Here is a 19,711-nt window from a genome sequence, read left to right on the forward strand (position 1 = left end):
GAAACGCCCCACAAGGACCTCAAGACGATCAATAAAGTGTAGGAACTTGTGGATGTCGATCCAGTCAACTTCATTGCCATTAGTAACAGCCGAGTTATTACAGAGTAACAAACGAGCAGACTGCTTAACTCTGAAAAACCTACACGTGCCACCAATTGTAAGAAAATATTAGTTAGAAGTAGCATCTTCGTGAGAGATTCGTTGCTACTTCTAGAGTTAAAATGTGATTACTTAGATAGAATAGGTGGATTAAGAAGTAATCGAGGCAACAAGCAAGAACCAGATACAAAACTAACATGGATGAACAATTGGAACGACGTCGGGGTGGAAGATCGCAGTGAAGATGAGACCAGGTTCTGCTATTTCCATCAACATTCGTGTGCCAACTTTCAGTCTGTAACACTTGAGAAAGTTTATCCATGTTCGGCCATAAAAAAGCAGCGATCTTCTTGGTTCATGAACCCAACTCGGAACTTATATCCATGGCTTGTCTTCACTGTGACCATTAAAATAGTGTATTCAGTTATGGCAAGGCCGAGCATCTTGAGTACATGTGTTCTGGCAGAGCAAATAATACACTGCAGGAAAAATAATATGAGAACACAGCATGTTCAAAAAAATCACCCTCCCGGATAGAAAAGAGGATTCTAGGAACATACTATGCGCGTTTCAAAATGTTGTGTTAGGATGAGAAGGAAAAAGTGTGGCGTCTCGCCGAGGGCGCAGAAACCTGTAGGGTACTCGCACTTTGGGCACTGCAAATGAAACACACTAGATTCAGTAGGAAGAAAAATGCATCCGGCTGCCATCCTAGGATTACCTGCGACCAAGGGACTTGGATTTATCGGGGATGGATGAAGAATTCGTACCTGGTTCTCCATGAGAAAACCCTATGCAATCGCCAAGAGGGGGTTTTCTCTGAACAAGCAGACGAGGGAGAAGGGGATCCAGGCCCAGTGAAATATTGTCGCTTCGTCCGTCCAGCTTACTGCTAAAGCTGGAAAAGGGGGGTTGTGATTTGACGGCTCATTGGGCATTACTGCGGCGCTACGACCGGGGTGTGTCTATCGTGAAGTTGTGCACTCTAATTTGTGCATATGGCACGTGAACCCCGTTGCCGGTTGCCCCACATATCAGCGAAAGGAAGTAGAAAGACAGGAGTAACTAGTTACACGTAAATATATTTTTTGACATAGAGATACTCCCTTTGTAAAGAAATATACAAATCTTTTTTATCACAGGCTCACCTTGCCGATAAATATACTCCCTCTGCAATGCATGGGCATTATGGGGGCTCAGCTTTTTTATGGGGGTTCAGCTGAGAATATAATACTCAGATAGGCTCACGGTTCTGGACTTTGGGCCGCAGGCCGACCCTGCATGTTTGGGGGCCCATGTGTTCTACCTCAGCGCTTTTCATATTGCAAGCGATCGGTACGGCGCTGGTTTTAGATGTTGTCGCAAGGCGAATACACAAAATTGAATAAAGCACGGCAGCTGTTGGAATGAAATCGAACGACAGTTCCTAACTAGCAATCAGAGTTGCAATTCTATCAACGATATACCATGTGATAAATAATACTGTCGTACTACTTATACACACAGGACACTTGTTTCACCATGCTAGATTATTACATCAAAATCTCTCGGAGGATAGATCAGTTCGGCAGTTGCGTGCTGCTACTGAAGAATTTCAAAGTTGATTTGGACCAGCTCTCCTTGCCGAGAAAGTTCGATTTTGACATCATCCCCTACCGCAAGATATGATTTAGATTTTAACCTTGACCATCCTTTAGCATCAATCATCATGCGACCATCCTTTGTACTTATGGTATATTGAGCAGGTTCATTCACACCAAGGCTGCGCATGGTAAGAGAAACTTGGTCGCGGTCGCCCGGATTGTTGAACGACTCCCTCGTTGCTCTAGGAATTCTCTGTTTGCAAACAAGAAGACATACCCAAACAGTTAGATCAACACAGTCAATCATGTGAAACAACATGGAAAGAAAAAGAACGAAGCACTTGGGCGGCCAATGCTTACCAAGAAGGTGGACATGTCGGTTTTTGTAAGGACTTTGGTATATAAAGTACGAACTACAGCCCTGTCTGTTGCCGGTGCAACTGCACGGGCCAAAGCAGATGCAAGTGCAAGTGTTGGTGCAGGTGTCGAAGCCGCTGCTGCTGCCGGAGATGGTGCTCCTTGTAGAGCTGGTGCCGGTGTCGGAGCAGGTGCCGGTGTTGATGCCCGATCCTCCGGTAGATCAGACTGATCCACTGACGCAGTCGGTGCCCAATCCTCAGCTAGATCAGACTGAGCTGCTGCCGCTGTCAGTGCTAGAGCAACTGTCGGTGCTCGATCTGTGCGAGACAGCGGAGATCGTGTCTGGTCTGCTATGATCAGCTTTCTAACTTTACTAGGATCCGTGACCGTGATCCAGTTTTTTTCTTCATTTCTTTTAAACACGAGAAGGACTAATTGTGGCGTTTTTGTTAAACCAAACTGCAGTTCATCATAGGGATTCAGCTTGTACTCAGGCAACAGATTGATCCAATTTTTTCCAGTAATATAAGTGATGGACAGTGCCTTCGTTACTGACACGACATAAGAAGTGAAACCTGCAAAAATAGCCATCGTAGAGCAAACCAAACGGTTTATTCTGTGATGAATGTCACATGGCAAAACCTGCATCGTAAAGTTGCAGGAAAAGAAAGAAAACATGACATTAAATCAATAAGATTTAGACAGTAAATCAATAAGATTTACTTGATGTGACACGAGTGAATCCTTACCAGGAAATCACTATGTTGAAGTACTAAACAGAAGATTGATCGTACAACTACGCGTGGCATGCAGGGACCCCGCCTACTCCCACAAGCAGGACAGTCCAAAGGTCGTGACAAATCATATGGACCGAACATCCATGGGACTGGAAATCCTGGTGGGAATGATAAACCCTGCAATGCATACAGATATTGGAGTGTAACCATAATTGATAAACCATCCTCACAAAAAATATGATTTGGATACTTCAAAATATGCATACTGAACTGAGTGGACAGACATTAACATAGACCGTTCTCAGGACTAACCACACACCAAAAGCGGCAGTACTAATAAACAATACAGGGTTCACAAACACAAATCAAGTACTGAACAATAGTGCTTACTAAGACAAGCAAAGTTGCACTAAATAAACTCTGCAGACTATTTCTTGCCACCGACCTATGGGATGAACCCTGCATAACTGACTAGGCCATGGACTTCATGTGAGATGTCTACATGCACCATCACCATCTTGTCAACCTTGGAGAACCTAACAGAGTGGTCTTTCCACTCATAAACATGATGATGAAGACATGCCGCATCAGATTTGTTGGGAAGCTTTACAAGAACCACACCCTTCGTAATCAAAGGCACAGCAGAAAATTGTTGTGGTCAAGTACAGCCTCGAGAACACGCCTGACAACAATGCTACATGAAAACACTAGTTCAGGACACGTGGCGACAAGGACACGGCAGCTGGATAGTTCAGCAGTAGAAGTCATCATCAGGTCTTCCAGTTCACATGGCATGACTTTGAGAACTTCATCTCCACCGCGGACCTGGTTCTAATTCAAACAGAAACCATATTTTATTACTACCATCGTTCAGAAATATAAGATGATTTTCGATATTATACTCCATATATGACTACATATACGCACAGAAATGAGTGAACAAAGACACTAGAACATGTCTTCAAAGGCATGAGAGCAGAGGGATTACATGCAAAATCCATAACACAAGTTACTGAGGCAAATATACCCTCTTAAAAGGTAGCATTCATGTTCATAAAGTACTCCCTCTGTCCCAAAATTCTTGTCTTAGATTTGTCTCGATACAGATGTATCAAGTCACATTTTAGTATTAGATACATCCGTATCTAGACAAATCTAAGACAAGAAATTTGGGACAGAGGGAGTAGTTGAATGTAATCTATAAGAAATCAGTGTCAACCTCTCGCATATTTTGGTCAAAAGAGGAATTTAGAACCGTCATTTGGCACACTAAAATCACATGCAAGATCACCCAGAAAGTTGTACTACCAGTACTAGTACTACGTGTTAGATGAAAAAACACGATCAAGATCGAGAAAAAGATCGTCAACAAGAGACATTACCTGGACTTGCTTAATGAGGGATCCCGGAGAGGGGGGCTTGGACAGGGCGATGGCTTTGAGCTTGTCTGCGGTAGTCTCGGCGGGGTGCTTGCGCTTCTTCGTACCATGAGCCTCGACGGTTTTGGCCAAAGCCATAGACATCACGTCGGCCGGTACTCCGGCGTCCATCCAAGAGAGGAAGCTGAGAGAGAAGAGTGAAAGGAGGAACGAGATGAGGGAGAAGCAAAGCGAGTGGGGGTTTTCTTCAAGAGAGGAAGCTGAGAGAGAAGAGTGAAATGATGGTTGCTTCATCCGTCCAACTTACTGCTGGAAAGGAGGGGGTTTTGTGATTTGATGGCTCATTGGGCATTACTGCGGCGGTTCGATCGGGGTAGTCTACCGTCACTCTACTACGGAGTAATTTAGTGCATGGCTGATGGACCCAGGTGCTGGTTGTCCCACACGTCGGCAAAAGTGAGTAATTTGGTGCATGGCTGGAGCAGGATCCGCACGGTAGAGCGCGTCCACTGTTTTTCTGAAGAAAAAAATGATTACAGCAAGCGTTTCCACTCTTACGATGGAGGAGTGCGAAACACGGCATCCACTTGAACATACACAGTGCTCCAACTACTAGGCATATGCAGTGGTTCATACGTCAGTACTACACAATCTTGTTGCTAGTGTAGTAAGATATGATGATAACAAATGATGTTGTGCGCATGTCAACTACTCCTATATGTAACATAGTACCGCTTTTTCGACTGTCCGGTTGAGAATGAATGGTGAGATCAATGTTAACAGAACTAGGTCCACAGCACACGGAGAGTAAGGTGCTACAGTACTCCACGAAACATGAACCATATGAAGCATGAATAGTGTTAGGCAGGGTGTATGAAGGGTGCACGGGATGGGAGCAAAAGTTCCCTTCTCGACCCACTTTTGGGTGTTTGGCAGAGTGCATGAACGGTGCATGAGTCCACACTAGTAGGTTGACAAAAATACACAAAGAGGAAACAACTATATTGAGATGAGAATGCAACCAAACACACCCACACGCTTTGTGCTACAGTGACTAATCTGCACCGTCTGAGTTTGATCCAACGGTCATGTTGCGTCGAGAAATGGACATGCCCATGCAGAGGATGCCTAAACACCACCGAAGTCCCTATGCTTCTCGAGGCGCATGACGTTGGTGATGCAGGGTGCAACTGCCCATAGAGCTCGCTCCTGGTCGACGGGAGCCAGCTCGTCAAAGATGGCGTCCAATGGCACGAATGGATTCCGGTGACGGAGCCCTGAAAGGATTCGCCCGGCAATGGCGACGGTAGCCCACAACCCCTCCTTATCCAGCTCAGCACCCACCATCGCACGGAGACGGCTCAGCTCCTCGGAGATATAGGTGAAGAAGGAGACCAGGTCAGGAAGCCACAGCTCGTTGAAGTCGACCGGGTGGTCGAACGGGTTTAGCCCGATGGCCGGCATCATCGCACTGGCACGACGGTAGGCATCGCGCAACCAAAACACGTGTGTGGAAACTTGGTTCACCAAGTGGCTGAGGCGATCCTGGACCTCGTCACGATCGGCCCGCTCGCGCTCCAGCCGGCTCCCCTGACGGCCTATCGTATCTCCCGCTTTCTGTAGCAACACCGCCGATGCCTCGAGCATCTTTGTGGTGGACGCCTGCTGCTTTTGAAGCTCCGTGAACTCCCACACATAACGGAGGAGCATGGCACTCCTCTCCTCCTTGAGCTCACGGAGCTTCACGTCCTTGGCCCTGAGCTCCGCATCCTTGGCATGGAGCTCCTGTGTCAGGCGCCTGACCTCGGACTCCATGATCTACTGCGCCGCCATGGCACCAGGTAGAAGCAATGGGGAGAGGAAGCAAGGGGGGCGAAACGGCTGAAAGGCAATGCAATCTACGGGAAGGCGGAGGGAGCGGGGAATCTTTTGGTTTTCACCACGATAAAACACCAGTCGACGACTTCTCACATCAGGGAGCAGTGGGTTTTTACAGGCGGAGTCATCGTGACTAATTGCTGCTGCGCCTGCTCCCGTCAATCAAAAAAATAAAAATCTTGACGCACCTGCTCCCGTCAATCAAAAAAATAAAAATCCTGCCGCACCCAAACACCAGAGCAATGCCGCGGTGGATATTTAAATTTACCTACCGGCAAGTAGATAAAAAAGGGTGAAAAACAAATGTGGCGGCGGCCTAGCTAATCGGTCGAACTAGCCCAACTAGCTAGCCATCGTGCTTCACTGATGTACTCGGCAGGAAAGGTGGTCTTTCGTGATTTGACGACTCATTTACTTGCTTCAGCGCTACGACTGAGGAGGACCCAGAAAACGCGCGATGGGGCATCCCACGTCAGGAAGAATATATGCGTGCACCACCGACGTAGTACCTATGGTTCGACCTCAGGACCCAGCCAGTCGGTCGAAAACACCCCACTACCCACACAGCTTCATCATGCAAACGTGGCACAGAGGATAGATGTGGTTAGCTCCGTCTCGACCAGCCACAACGTCTCTTATTCTAAGCGATTCTTCTATTTTCCAAGCTTTTTTTAGTTGTAATAACACCATGGCAAGCTAGCGCCGCTCTTCGTGTGTGCCCGTGCAAAGGTTAGACGATGGAGAGAAGAGAGATTGAGATCGCAGACCTGGGACCCACCAGTAAGTGAGACAACGGTCATGCATGTGTTGACGAGGCACTCCCTCTACTCTACTCAACGCAAGTACTGTATAAAATCAAGTTATGGGACAAAGCCAACAACCGTTCGTTTTTTCAGGCTATCGACTTACGCTTTGTAGTCCAGGTTGCCAGTTCGAATCTCGTCTTTCAGATTTGTTAGTTTTAGGTCCAAATTTGATTAATGACAAGTGGGACCCCCGTGTGTTGTTCCGATATTTTAGTGTAGGATGGGTTTTTTTAACAAACACTTTGCGCGGTTAGACAAGTAACGGCATGAGTTACATGTATTTTGCAAGTTTACGAACAAAAATGACAGCGGCATAGAATATCACATCCACCCCGCAGCTTAGATACTATGGTGATACGAGTTTTTACACCATTGGAAGTGAGATCCAATGGCTTGGGAGTAGTCTTTGTAATTATGCGCAATTTCCAAACTCTCCAAAGGTTTTTTTTTTGCAAATAAAACATTCAAGCCTCGTGTGTGCTGCTGCATCTTCGATCCAACGGCTCCCCGGTGCTCATATTAGGTGCTCCCCGTTGCTTAATTACCCGCTACGGTGATATGAGCATCTAGGTCGTATGATCAGTGATCAGATGGCATATGCGTAGTACTTGTACTTTCTGCGCATTTCCCAAACTCTATCAGCCGTATATTGCAAAAACATTCAAACCTCCTATTGTGGGCCGTTAGATCTCAGTGAACTCGTATCACCATAGAATCTACGGTGCGGGAGCACCTCATACTCTCCCGTGCGAGAAAACATAAGGTGTTATCGCAGCTTGGATGCTACGGTGATACGAGCTTGGAGGTCGTTTGATCTGAGATCCAATGGCATCTGAGCAGTCTTTGTGCTTGTAAGCACTGGCCGAACTCTTTTGGGGCTTTTCTGCAAAAAACCATTCGAACCACCGAGAAGGTGTTGGGTCACAAATCCAACGCCTCCGAAGAGCTTGTATCACCAAAGCATCTAAGGTGTGGTAGCACATGATATTCTTACATACAGGAGAATATGATGTCCTCCTCCATCTTAGATGCTACGGTGATACGAGCTTCGAGGTCGTTGGATATGGGATCAAAGGGCATCTAAGTAGTTTTTGTACAAATTGTGTGCAATTCTCAAACTCATCAAGGTTTCCTGCAAAAATATTAAGACACATCATGTGAGCTGCTATATCTCAGATCTACAAGCTCCAAGCAACTCGTATCGGCATATAGCATCTAAGGTATGGGGGCACATGATATTCTCCCTGGGAGGAGGGGTGGGGGTGCACAACCAATCGGTGGTTGGGAGGGTGGGGACAAATATAATCTAAACAACCCTAAACAGAGCTCCACAATTGTATCTAAGGTCGAGGGGTTGACCTTCGACAATCATAGCTCCGCCTAAACACAACATTTGCATGTACTGTAGTACTAGACTTAATATTCATGTTTCAGTTTCATGTTCATTTTAAATATTGAACTGAGGACCATGGATGTCTTACATTTTACTCCCTTCGTTCCTAAATATTAGTCTTTTTAGAGGCTTCAAATGGACTGGCACATACAGATGTATATAGACGCATTTTAGAGTCTAGATTCACTCATTTTGCTCCGTATGTAGTCACTTGTTGAACTCTCTAAAGACTAATATTTAGGAATAGAAGGAGTATTTTTGAATTCGTGTTATACATGCATGGTTTGGAAAAATAGATGCACTATACTTATTGGATTGTTGTTGTGTTCGTGCATGTGTGTCTGTGTGTGTATGTGTGCGTGGTCATATGCTTGATACATACAAAGTTTTCTCACCTCCATATTGTTCATCTTTTAAATTTGAATTTGCATTGGAAAACTTACTAGGGATACCATGAAATGTGAAATCCACGTCGAGATCACTATATCACAAACTCACTCTAATTCAACAACTCGTCATAAATCAATTACCACGTTGAGATTAGTATTTGCAAGGAAAATACGGGTATTGTAATACACATAGATTCATTCGGCAATTTAAAAGGTTCCTTTCGTATTCTCGAATGGTAGGACCCAACAGCGTACCAGCTAGACCTTGGCTCGTGTTGATCCTAAAAAACCGGGATCGTGTCCTTCGGTGGCGTGCGTGGTACGCACATTAGGCAACCCCAACCAGTCAAGCCTCAGCGTTTCAAGTCGAAATATCTGGCGGCCAGAATTCCAGCCCTAGGAAATTCCCCTCATGTCCCCGGTCCATAATGACTACCGATGAACAACGGAGGGATGCTTTAGTAACTAGACAACGTTACCTACCATGCCGAGCACGGTTCAATTCCCTCGGTCGTCGCTCGTCAAGGTCACCCGTCAACTGCATTGCCTAGTACTACTACTACTACACCAGGATGAGCACAGAATTGAGCCCGTTTGTTCGTGCCTAGTACTTGAGTTAATATATCAGGCAATGCACTGGTACGGAGGGATTATCCTTTTACTCTGCATATATAACTTGTCTAAAGTCTAACTAAGCAAAATGTTTGACCAAATCCTTTCTTAAGAAATACAACAGGACAGATGTACGGCTTGAAAATTTATTGCATGATGCAGGTTATGATATTGTTTCGAATCCTGGATCTTAAATTTCAGAAAATCCAAAAGTGAGCCTAAATTCTTGAAACTAAGCATGGTCACGTGATATGGCACAAATATAACTTCATAAGTTTTTTCTTCAATTTGAGACAAGCTGCTTATGACAAGTTGCACAAATGAAGAGCCAAGGTATTTTGGAACAAAGACCTGTTACGTTAAGGCGAACGCTTTCACTATGGAAACCGTGGGCGTTTACGTGCCGCCACGAGTCCCCGCTTCTCATCGGCAGGTGCCGTCCGAGCAAGCGTGTGAGTCGACGGGAGGCGTGCGAGCAGACCGATGTGCAAGATCACCGGGAGGAGACCCCTTTGACTAGGCTCTGCCGCCCACCGTCGTCCCAACTGCTCCCACTTTTAATGTCGCTGGCGCCGCAGTTTAAAATCAACCCTGCACTACCCGGTATCGCTACAGTCCTCTCTCTACCTCTCCAATTCTCCTGTCGTCTACCTCCAACTAGCATGACCTAAACGTACGCCATGCCGCATCACGATGGTCTGCCCTTAGTGTTCCAGTTTCCTGAGGAAGACACCCAGCCGGAGTCTCAAGAACATAAGGCGCTTTGGGACGAGCTTGAACTGGCCTTGCGGGAAGATGTCGCACCTGTCCCTGCTCCCGTTCTGGCTCCCGTCGCCCCGAATACGCCAGCGCCCATCCCCGTGGCATTGATGGGCTGGGAGCCGCACATTGTCGCCGAGATTGATCCCAAGGGGTTCCATGAGGTCCCCGCCGACTTTCACGCGCCCGTGCACCTGCCAGCGCATGCGCTTGCGCGTGCACTGACGCGCACGCCGTGCCGGTGCCCTTGCACCTGCCAGCGCATGCGCCTGCGCATGCACTGACGTGCTCGCCCGTGCCGGTGCCCGTGCACACGAATGTCTCTGCCACGCCGTTGACAGCGCCTGTCCCCACGCGGGTGCTGGTGCCCCCCTCAGCGGCATGGATGGCCGCCGTCGACCGCTTCCTTGCACCAACGCTAGTCACCTCCTCCCGCCAGTTGACTCGCTCCGAAGTCCAGAACTTTTTAGCCTTCCTTGAAGCTAGGCCAACGTCCAGGAGTACGCCAACAACGGCGCAAGACGCCGCCATCACCGTCGGTCAGTGGCCCGACGACACACAGAGCACGGCAGAGGAGCCGCTTCCCACCGCGAGACGCCCCCGCCGCCGCCGCGTAATCTAAATTTGCCATGAAAAATGTTCGGATTGCCATGCTTAAAATCCGAACGTTTATCATTTCCATTTATTTTATATCGATCGTCGTATAATTTAAAGTCGGAGTCAGACTGAACAAAATGTATGGTTTGATCGATTGAATGTTCTGCTAGAGCCGTATCAAATTAAATATAAAACATCATCAAGCCACATGTATTCCTTGTCATCCAACGACCTAGACTGCTTCAATGTCGAACGCTCAACACGTTTAGAGTGCAGTTAATTTCATGCCAAAAATAGTGCTAATCACATGACAACACGCAAATAATATCCTAGTAGTTAATATCCGCATGCACTTAATATACTTCCAAATTAACATGCATTGCACGTACACACTGACTAGTGCTGCTAGTACGTGAAACTGGTGTCGTGACTTGTGAACGCGTCCAGATATGGTCAACGGCAACATCGCCCGCGAATTCTTCCTGTTTGCCCGTGCATCTAAACGCAGAAGGGGAGGAGAGAGAGAGAGCACACATGAAACCCACCAGTAAGTGAAGGCGAATAGTACTAAAGATAATATTACATGTTATCCATTGATTAGGCTGTGGTAATATAAAAACATTATGTGAACAAAGGGGGTACAACAAACATTGCTATTCTACGTATGTTGCCTATTGACATGCGGCTTGAAGGCCCGGTCACATGTTCGATCCTCGTCCTTTATTTTTTAATTTGTATATGGGTCCAAATTTGTTTCATGACATGTGGCCCCTCGGTGTGTAGTTTGTAACACTTTAATTTGTGGGTCGAAATTTGTTCCATTCCAAGTGGACTATCGGTGTGTAGTTTTGTAGCTTATTTATAATAATTAAAGAGAACAACATAGTTTTTTCAATAATACCATGGTGCAACGTTGAAGGAGAGAAAGGACGTGCGAGAGAGCGATGACCGAGCCAGAGGGAAATCAACTAGGGGAGTTGCGTGGGTTGCAATGGTGTTTGGAGTAGTTGTGGGACGAATGCTACGAAAATATAATCTAAACCGACGGGAATAAATGCCTACACAAATTAATCCAAGGTTGGAGTGCCCCTCGCAACGTAAATAGCTCCGGCTTTGCGATGGCTGGAGAGGTAGTAGCTTCAACGCGTGGAAGATACGGTGTGTCGGTGGGAAACGACACCTATGGGATCACAAGAATCCCTACTGCGGTTGCGGGGCGCGGGGTTGAGAGAAGAGCGGGTCTAACAGAGAGCACGCGGTTCGTTTATCCAGGTTCGGGCCGCGAGGATGCGTAAAATCCTAGTCCTACTTTGGTCGATGTATTCTGAGTTCTTGAGCTAGCTACGGAGTGTAACGAGCTCCAAAAAGCCGAATCCTTCTCCTGGTCGCCTCGGGCCTCCTTTTATAGGAAAAAGGGGCTGCCACAGTGGCACACAGGAGGTGGAAAGATCTACAGTGGCACGAGGTTATCCATCGTATTACAGGAAGGGTGCATTTAATGCATCTCTTAGGTGTCCTCTTGCTTAATCGGGGACGGGGGCGGGGCCCGTCCCGTCCGTCGCCGCTCCTCCAAGCTTCGACACGCGCCCTGGCCAGCGATGCATGCGGCGCCATGTAGGCAGGCAGGCAGCTGAGGTGGCGCGGTGGTGGAGCCTCCACGAAGGGCTGCATGTTGCCACACAGGTGCCTGCCCAGCTGGTTGGGTCGGCAGCTGCATGCGAACGGCGGTGGAGACTTGGTTGGCGCGGCCTGATGGTGGCCCTGCTGGTGCGCATAGCGAGGGCCTTGTCGGGTGGCCCGGCAAGGGTCTTGCCGTGGCGCGCAGGCGTCCCCGGCAAGGATCTTGCCGGGGGTCTTGTGGGTTTCTTCGGTGAGGATGTCCACCTTCGTATCCTCATTTGATTTTGACTATTCTTTGTCTTCACAAAGATCTGCATGCCACCACAGAGGTGCCTCCCGAGCCCTGTCCCAACGCCTTTGTCGAGTGTTGATGGGTTCGAGGGTGGCTCGCTCGGCTAGCGTGGGCGAGCTGCCCCGGCAAGGGTCTTGCCGGGGCCGCTGAGGCTGCCCCGGCAAGGGTCCTTGCCGGGGAAACCTGCTTCGTCCATCTGATCTTTGTGGCCTTGGTCCTTGTTGTTGCTTTGCTTCGTCTTGTGCTTCGGTCTTACCTTGGCTCACCTCCCTCGCTCTGCTTGGTGTGGTCGCGGGCGCGGCTCTGACTGCCCGTGCACAGGTAAAGGGGTACAAAACCGTGCCCCTAGTTTTGTACACCGACAGGAGCCCCCGTGCCTGGGCCACACATAAGCGCGACACGTTGTTGGGCCAGGCCCAAAACGGTGCACGAGCAGGCGGGGTGGTTTTTACCGTGGTAAGATTTTTCACGCGTTGTGCTTCCCACGACCCGCACGCGCGGCATGGCGTGGAGGGGCGTGCGTGACGTGGGCGGCATGCGTGGGGAGGTTTTCACACGCACGCGTCACATCGTAGTAAACGGGCGGCGCGACCCGCGGCTTCCCCATAAAAAGGGATAACCGCGGGTGCACTGTTCCTTTTACCCTTCGCGCAACCCCAATTTCGGAGACCTCCACATGTCTCCCTCCTTTTCTCCAAGCTTCGTCCCCACTCGCCGCCGTTGTGCTTCTGCCGCCCTCCGCTCCTCCCTCCTCCTTCAGCCACTATGGCGCCAAAATCCACCAGGGGCAAGGGGGTGGCCAAGGATGTTGGAGTTGTAGAGCCGTCGGAGAGCGTGCTGTCAGGGCAACGGACGCAGTCCGCCTTCTTCTTCCCCTCGACTGTCGATGTGTTCGAGCTTCGGGACTCCTTCAGGCCTCTGTGGGGAGTGAAGACGGGGGGAATTCAGGGCACCCGGCCACGCGCGTCATCCCCGCCGCCTGCGCCGACCCTGCCCCAAATCGGTACCCCTTTTTCATTGATTACTTTTCTTGCGGGCTCTACCCTCCCTTCTCCGATTTCTTTAGCGACATCATGCACACCTTCGGCTTCCGTCTCTTGGATTTTACTCCGAATGCGGTGGCATGCATGGCCCTTTTCGCGCATCTCTGCGAGGGCTTCGCCGGGGTGCACCCCAACACGGTGCTCTTCCGCCACTACTTCTCCCCTCGGATCCAGCCGGGGGGCGCCATCTCTGGTTGCATCAGCTGGATCCCAAGATCCAAGGGGGCATACCCGGACGATGCCATGAAGGAGAGGTTGGAAGAGTGGCGGGGCCGGTGGTGCTGGATTGAAGAGAAGTACCCGTCAGCGTTCTGCAAAGTTCACCGGGCGCCGCCGGTTCGCGGTAGCGATTGGAGCGATGTTGATGCCGCCGATGGGAAACTTATGGTCGCTACCACCAGGATTCTTCGGCTTACCCAGGCCGGGCTCACCCTCGAAATGATCGGGGCGGACTTCATCCACCGCCGGATTGCTCCGCTACATAACAAGGGGAGGCCAGCCTGGCTCTTCACGAACCCCGCTGACATCATGCGGCTCCGCCCCGGCCTCGACCACAACTTCACAGTGATGGCACATGCCCATTTCTGCCAGCGGCTCTTCCAGCTTGACATGGGCCATGACAGCGAGGTCGAGCGGACCGGCAAGGTTGCGAGGGCCGCTGCGAAAGCCGGTAAGGTCCTCAAGGGGCCTATGTTCAAGCTGCCAACGGGGGTGGTCCCGTTGTGCAACAACTCGCGTCGGTCCGAGATCATTGCCATGATGCCGGACTGCAACGTGCACGGCCCCGTTCCGAGCTGGAAGGAGCCGAAGGATGCCGAAGTGTCGACGAGCCAATCGTTGGAGGCGATGACTCGCAGGAGGAGCGGCTCCTCCAGGCCATGGGCGCTAGCTTCCGGAAGCTCCAGGCGCTCCACCATGCCCGCCTGGACAAAGTTAAGTCCAGGACGGTGGTGGTGGAGAAGGCAGAGGCGGATCTCCAGGAGCGCATTGTCGAGACGCAGAACTGGTTCCACGAGGCCCACGAGAAGCTCAAGGCCGCCCAAGGCGAGCTGGCCAGGCGCGACGTGGAGCTCACCATGAAGCTCGCCGATGTCGAGAAAGCCCAAGAGACGGCGAGGAACTTGGCCGCGGCCGCCGAAGCCGCCCAGACCCAGCATGAGGCCGCGCTGCACTCCCAGGAGGAGGACCTTGCTGCTCGCGAAGAGAAGCTTGCCGCCACGCTTCGCGGCAAGGATGCAGAGGTGGAGAAGCTTGTCTTGCAGTGGACCGGTGAGCTGGAGCAGAGGCACAAGGAGGCACTCGATGCCCAGGCCCAGGTTCATGCCGGCAAGGTGGAGGAGCTGGAGGCAGAGCGCAACAGGATGAAGGAGCAGGCCCTGAAGCTGTCCCGGGAAAAGGACACGCTCAACAGTGCTCTGACAGAGGCGCAGGGCGCGGTCATCAGCAAGGCTGGGGAGCTCTCCGAGGCCAACAACTCCATCAAAGACCTTAAGCTGAAGTTGGAGGGTCTCGAGAAGGTGCTGTCGGAGGCTACAACCCGCGAGGAGACCCTGGCCAAGGAGCTGGAGGGCGAGAAGCTGTTGCGGAAGAGGAGGGCCTCAACTTTGCGGATCACGTGGAGGGCGAGAACCGTTGGCTCGATCGCCTCGCCACCGTCGCCAACCAGGCCGCCGCGCAGCTGGCCATCATGGGGATGCCGGACGTGAGGTATGTCCCGGAGCGGAGCGTGAGCGCCAATTGCAGCCTGACCATGTTCTTTGAGAAGGTCATCGGTGCTCTGGAGCGGCTCCACGCCAACTGGGCGGCCTCACTGGCCAACGAGTCCCGGATGCTTTGTGAGGGCGCCATGACCAAGGTTCTCACCAAGGTGGCGCACTGGTACCGCGACCTCGACTTCGATGCCGCACTGGAGAGCTTGCCGGAGGGGACCGACCTTGCGCCGCTCAGGGAGCGCATTGAGCCCATCATCAGCCGAGTCAGCGCAATTCTGAGGGTGGAGGGCCAGCGTCGGGATTAGGCACCCCGTTTTCTTATCGCCGCTGCAGGTTCACAACCAAGACAATCACTATCTCTAGTTAGAACCGCAGCAACAATTTGATGTAACATAACTCTGCAGCACTTTTTAATATCATGCATGTTATTTTCCTGTTTGATTTTTCCTTGTATATCCACCCTACGTAACTGGGTAGGCTTGCTGGCGCGTAAACCCAGGGCGGCGGCATGGGGACGGATCCCCATTGGCCTACCGGGTGTGCTTGCTGCCGGGCAAACCACCTTACCGCCCTGAGCGCGGCCGTCCGAACTGTCGAGTTTGACTCGAGTCAGAGTCAGGAGCATTGCCAGGTGTGGAAGGCTACCCCGCCACTCTCGACGCGGCAGCTTTGAGCTGTTGAGCGGACTCGAAACAGAACATAGGCGTTGCCAATTGCGGGGGGGCCTTTGCGTGCAGGTTTCTCATACATAGGCAAGATCTCTGAGGACCACAACCTTAAGTGTAAAAGGAAATAATCTAGGGCTCCGAATGACTTAGCTTTTCTGTTGCCGAGCCGCCGTCGTTCCTCCAGCCGCCTTCCTCTCCGAAACTGAAAGCGATGAAGAACCACTGGGCTAACTACTAGACCAGATTCTCACAAACGCGCCACCTACCTGGTGCGCCAAAGATGTCGGTGGGAAACGACACCTATGGGATCACAAGAATCCCTACTGTGGTTGCGGGGCGCGGGGTTGAGAGAAGAGCGGGTCTAACAGAGAGCACGCGGTTCATTTATCCAGGTTCGGGCCGCGAGGATGCGTAAAACCCTAGTCCTCCTTTGGTGGATGTATTCTGAGTTCTTGAGCTAGCTACGGAGTGTAACGAGCTCCAAAAAGCCGAATCCTTCTCTTGGTCGCCTTGGGCCTCCTTTTATAGGAAAAAGGGGCTGCCACAATGGCACACAAGAGGTGGAAAGATCTACAGTGGCACGAGGTTATCCCTTGTATTACAGGACAAGGTGCATTTAATGCATCGCTTGGGTGTCCTCTTCCTTTATCGGGGACGGGGGCGGGGCCCGTCCCGTCCCTCGCCGCTCCTCCAAGCTTCGACACGCGCCCTAGCCAGTGATGCATGCGGTGCCATGTAGGCAGGCAGGCAGCTGAGGTGGGGTGGTGGTGGAGCCTCCACGAAGGGCTGCATGTTGCCACGCAGGTGCCTGCCCAGCTGGTTGGGTCGGCAGCTGCATGCGAACGGCGGCAGAGACTTGGCTGGTGCGGCCTGACGGTGGCCCTGCTGGTGCGCTTGGCGAGGGCCTTGCCGGGTGGCCCGGCAAGGGTCTTGCCGTGGCGCGCAGGCGTCCCCGGCAAGGATCTTGCCGGGGGTCTTGTGGGTTTCTTCGGTGAGGATGGCTGCCTTCCTATCCTCATTTGATTTTGACTATTCTTTGTCTTCACAAAGATCTGCATGCCACCACAGAGGTGCCTCCCGAGCCCTGTCCCAATGCCTTTGTCGAGTGTCGGTGGGCTCGAGGGTGGCTCGCTCGGCTAGCGTGGGCGAGGTGCCCCGGCAAGGGTCTTGCCGGGGCCGCTGAGGCTGCCCCGGCAAGGACCCTTGCCGGGGAAACCTGCTTCGTCTGTCTGATCTTTGTGGCCTTGGTCCTTGTTGTTGCTTTGCTTCGTCTTGTGCTTTGGTCTTACCTTGGCTCACCTCCCTCGCTCTGCTTGATGTGGTCGCGGGCGCGACTCTGACTGCCCGTGCACAGGTAAAGGGGGACAAAACCGTGCCCCTAGTTTTGTACACCAACACGGTGTAAGAAAGCGAGGTCAATCGAGAGACATATAGATAGAGAGACAAAGTGAGTGTGGTCGGACATTCATTGAACAAATATATATGCTCTGGAGAGATATTGTCGGATTGAGCTTTTTGGCAAGGGTGAGGGCTGTAAGATAGAGCTTGAGAGATGATCCAGTCACAGGCGTGTAGATATATTTTGTGCGTGGGAGTAAGCAAGGTCAACCGATCACATAGGGTCGTCGTGCGATCGAAAGAGTGAGACGGGTTGGAGAGAGTGACCTAGATAGACGATGTGCGTGAGAGAGTATACAATGTGAATAGGTTGAATTGGGCTCAAACATGGTGATATATCATTTTTGTCCGAGAAAGAGCGAGGTCAATCGAGACATACAGAGAGAGAGAGATTGAGTGAGTGTGGCCCACCATGAGGTCGAAAGAGTGGTGGCAGCTTGGATGGACTGACCTAGATAGACAATCTACGTGAGAGAGTATAGAGTGTGTCGATCGAGGCCCGAACAGGGAGATATATCATTTGTGTGTGAAAGAAAACGAGGTTAAACGAGACTTAGATAAAGAGAGCGAGATTGAGCGAGTGTGGCCCGCCGTGCGGAAGAAAGAGTGAGACAGTCTCGAGGGAGTGACCTAGATATACAACGTGCGTGCGTGCGCACGAGAGGTTGGGGGGCTAGATAGGCAATGCATGTATTTAGCGCGAGAGGGTGAGAGGGAGAGGGGGAGAGAGAGAGGTCGGCATGGGGTGCAATTGCGGGTGTGTGAGGTAAATACATTTGGTATCAGAGTGGAAAAAGGGGTTGTGTAGTTGAGAGACTTAGAGATCTAAACATGGAGAGAAAGAATGAACGTGTGTTGGAAACCGATAGCTTCCTAAGGTGGTTAGGAGAGGAAGATTGACCGATACAGGAAGTATGTAGCGTTTGTGCGGGGGGGCCTAAAAACAACATTTGAATGTACATAGTACGAGACTTAATATCGATATTTCAATTCGGTGTACATTGTAAGATTTGAACCGAGGACCAGGCATACGGGTAATTATTTCAAATTCGTGCCATACTAAGTTTCTAAAAGTTGACATTGACTCAGTTTGTTGTGCTATTTTGTAGGTCATATGTTTGAATCCATCCAAAAGTTTTCTCACTACCATTGTGTTCATCATATACATATGAATTTGTATTAAAAAGTAGCATGGATATAGTGAAATGCGAAATCCACGTTAGAATTGGAGATCGCTACGTGATACACACTCTAATTCAAATAACTAACTACGTGACACACACCCTAATTCAAATAACTAATTATGTGACACACACTCTAATCCACGTTAGCGTGGGTACCGTTTCGATTTTTTTTCAAATAACTCCTCATTAATTAATCTATAGTACTCCCTCTGTTCACTTTTATAAGACCTTGAAGACATTTCAAACAATGTGCAAAACAATTCATTTTAAGTTGTCTGAAACGACTTACAAAAGTGAACGGATGGAGTATCTCGTTTCGAATGACTAATTATTGCAAGGAAAACACGGGCATGGTAATACATACAGATTCATTTTCAAATGAAAGAAGATTCATTTGCATTCTCAAATGTAGGCGCACCAGGCAGACCAGGGTCGTGTCGGGGTGTACGCTGCTTCGGTGCCTTAAAGGCAACTGCCTTTGGGTCACTGACATGTGGGCCAGCCACCTGTTGGGCCCACATGTCATGGACACAAAGGCAGGTGCCTTAAGGCACCGAAGCATAGTCCTATCGGGGTGGTCGCGTGTGTCGGACGGACGCGTAGCACCCAGCCACCCACCCCCTCCCCCCAAAAAAGGATGACGACAATATAAATTCGCGCTTCCATGTTTCGGATTGGAATATCTGGCGGCCCCAATTCCAGCCCTGCAAAATCTCTCTTCTCCACCATCCCCTTCCGCGCCCAGATTGCTCAAATCCCTAATTCGCCGCCAACCCTCGAATCGCCCCTTGTCTCATCTCTTTCCCCACCGTTCCCCACCTCTGTGCCGGACGACGACGACGAAGACAACGGTCGCGCTTCACCACCGCACCGGAGCTACCTCATCTACGCCCTCGTCCACCGCACCAAGTGGTCCACCGACAACGTCGGCCGCCGCAACCGACGTGCCTCACAGACACCGAGTTCCACCGCATCAGGTGCGCTTCACCAACGCCGTCTCCCAGCTCACCGGGGCTACTTCGCCGAGCACATCGTCGCACCTCCACCCCCCGAGGCCGTTGGGGCTTCACCAACGGTCTCGTCCACCGCATCGTAGCGCTCCGCTGCCACTCAAGATCTGCATCCGTGCGCGGCCAGCCAACGCCAGCGCATCACCCTCAACGGCTCTGAAGTGACCCGCACTCTAGCTAGGCGAGCATGCC

This window comes from Triticum dicoccoides, chromosome 6A (genome assembly GCF_002162155.2).
Source record: "Triticum dicoccoides isolate Atlit2015 ecotype Zavitan chromosome 6A, WEW_v2.0, whole genome shotgun sequence".
Lineage (NCBI taxonomy): Eukaryota > Viridiplantae > Streptophyta > Magnoliopsida > Poales > Poaceae > Triticum > Triticum dicoccoides.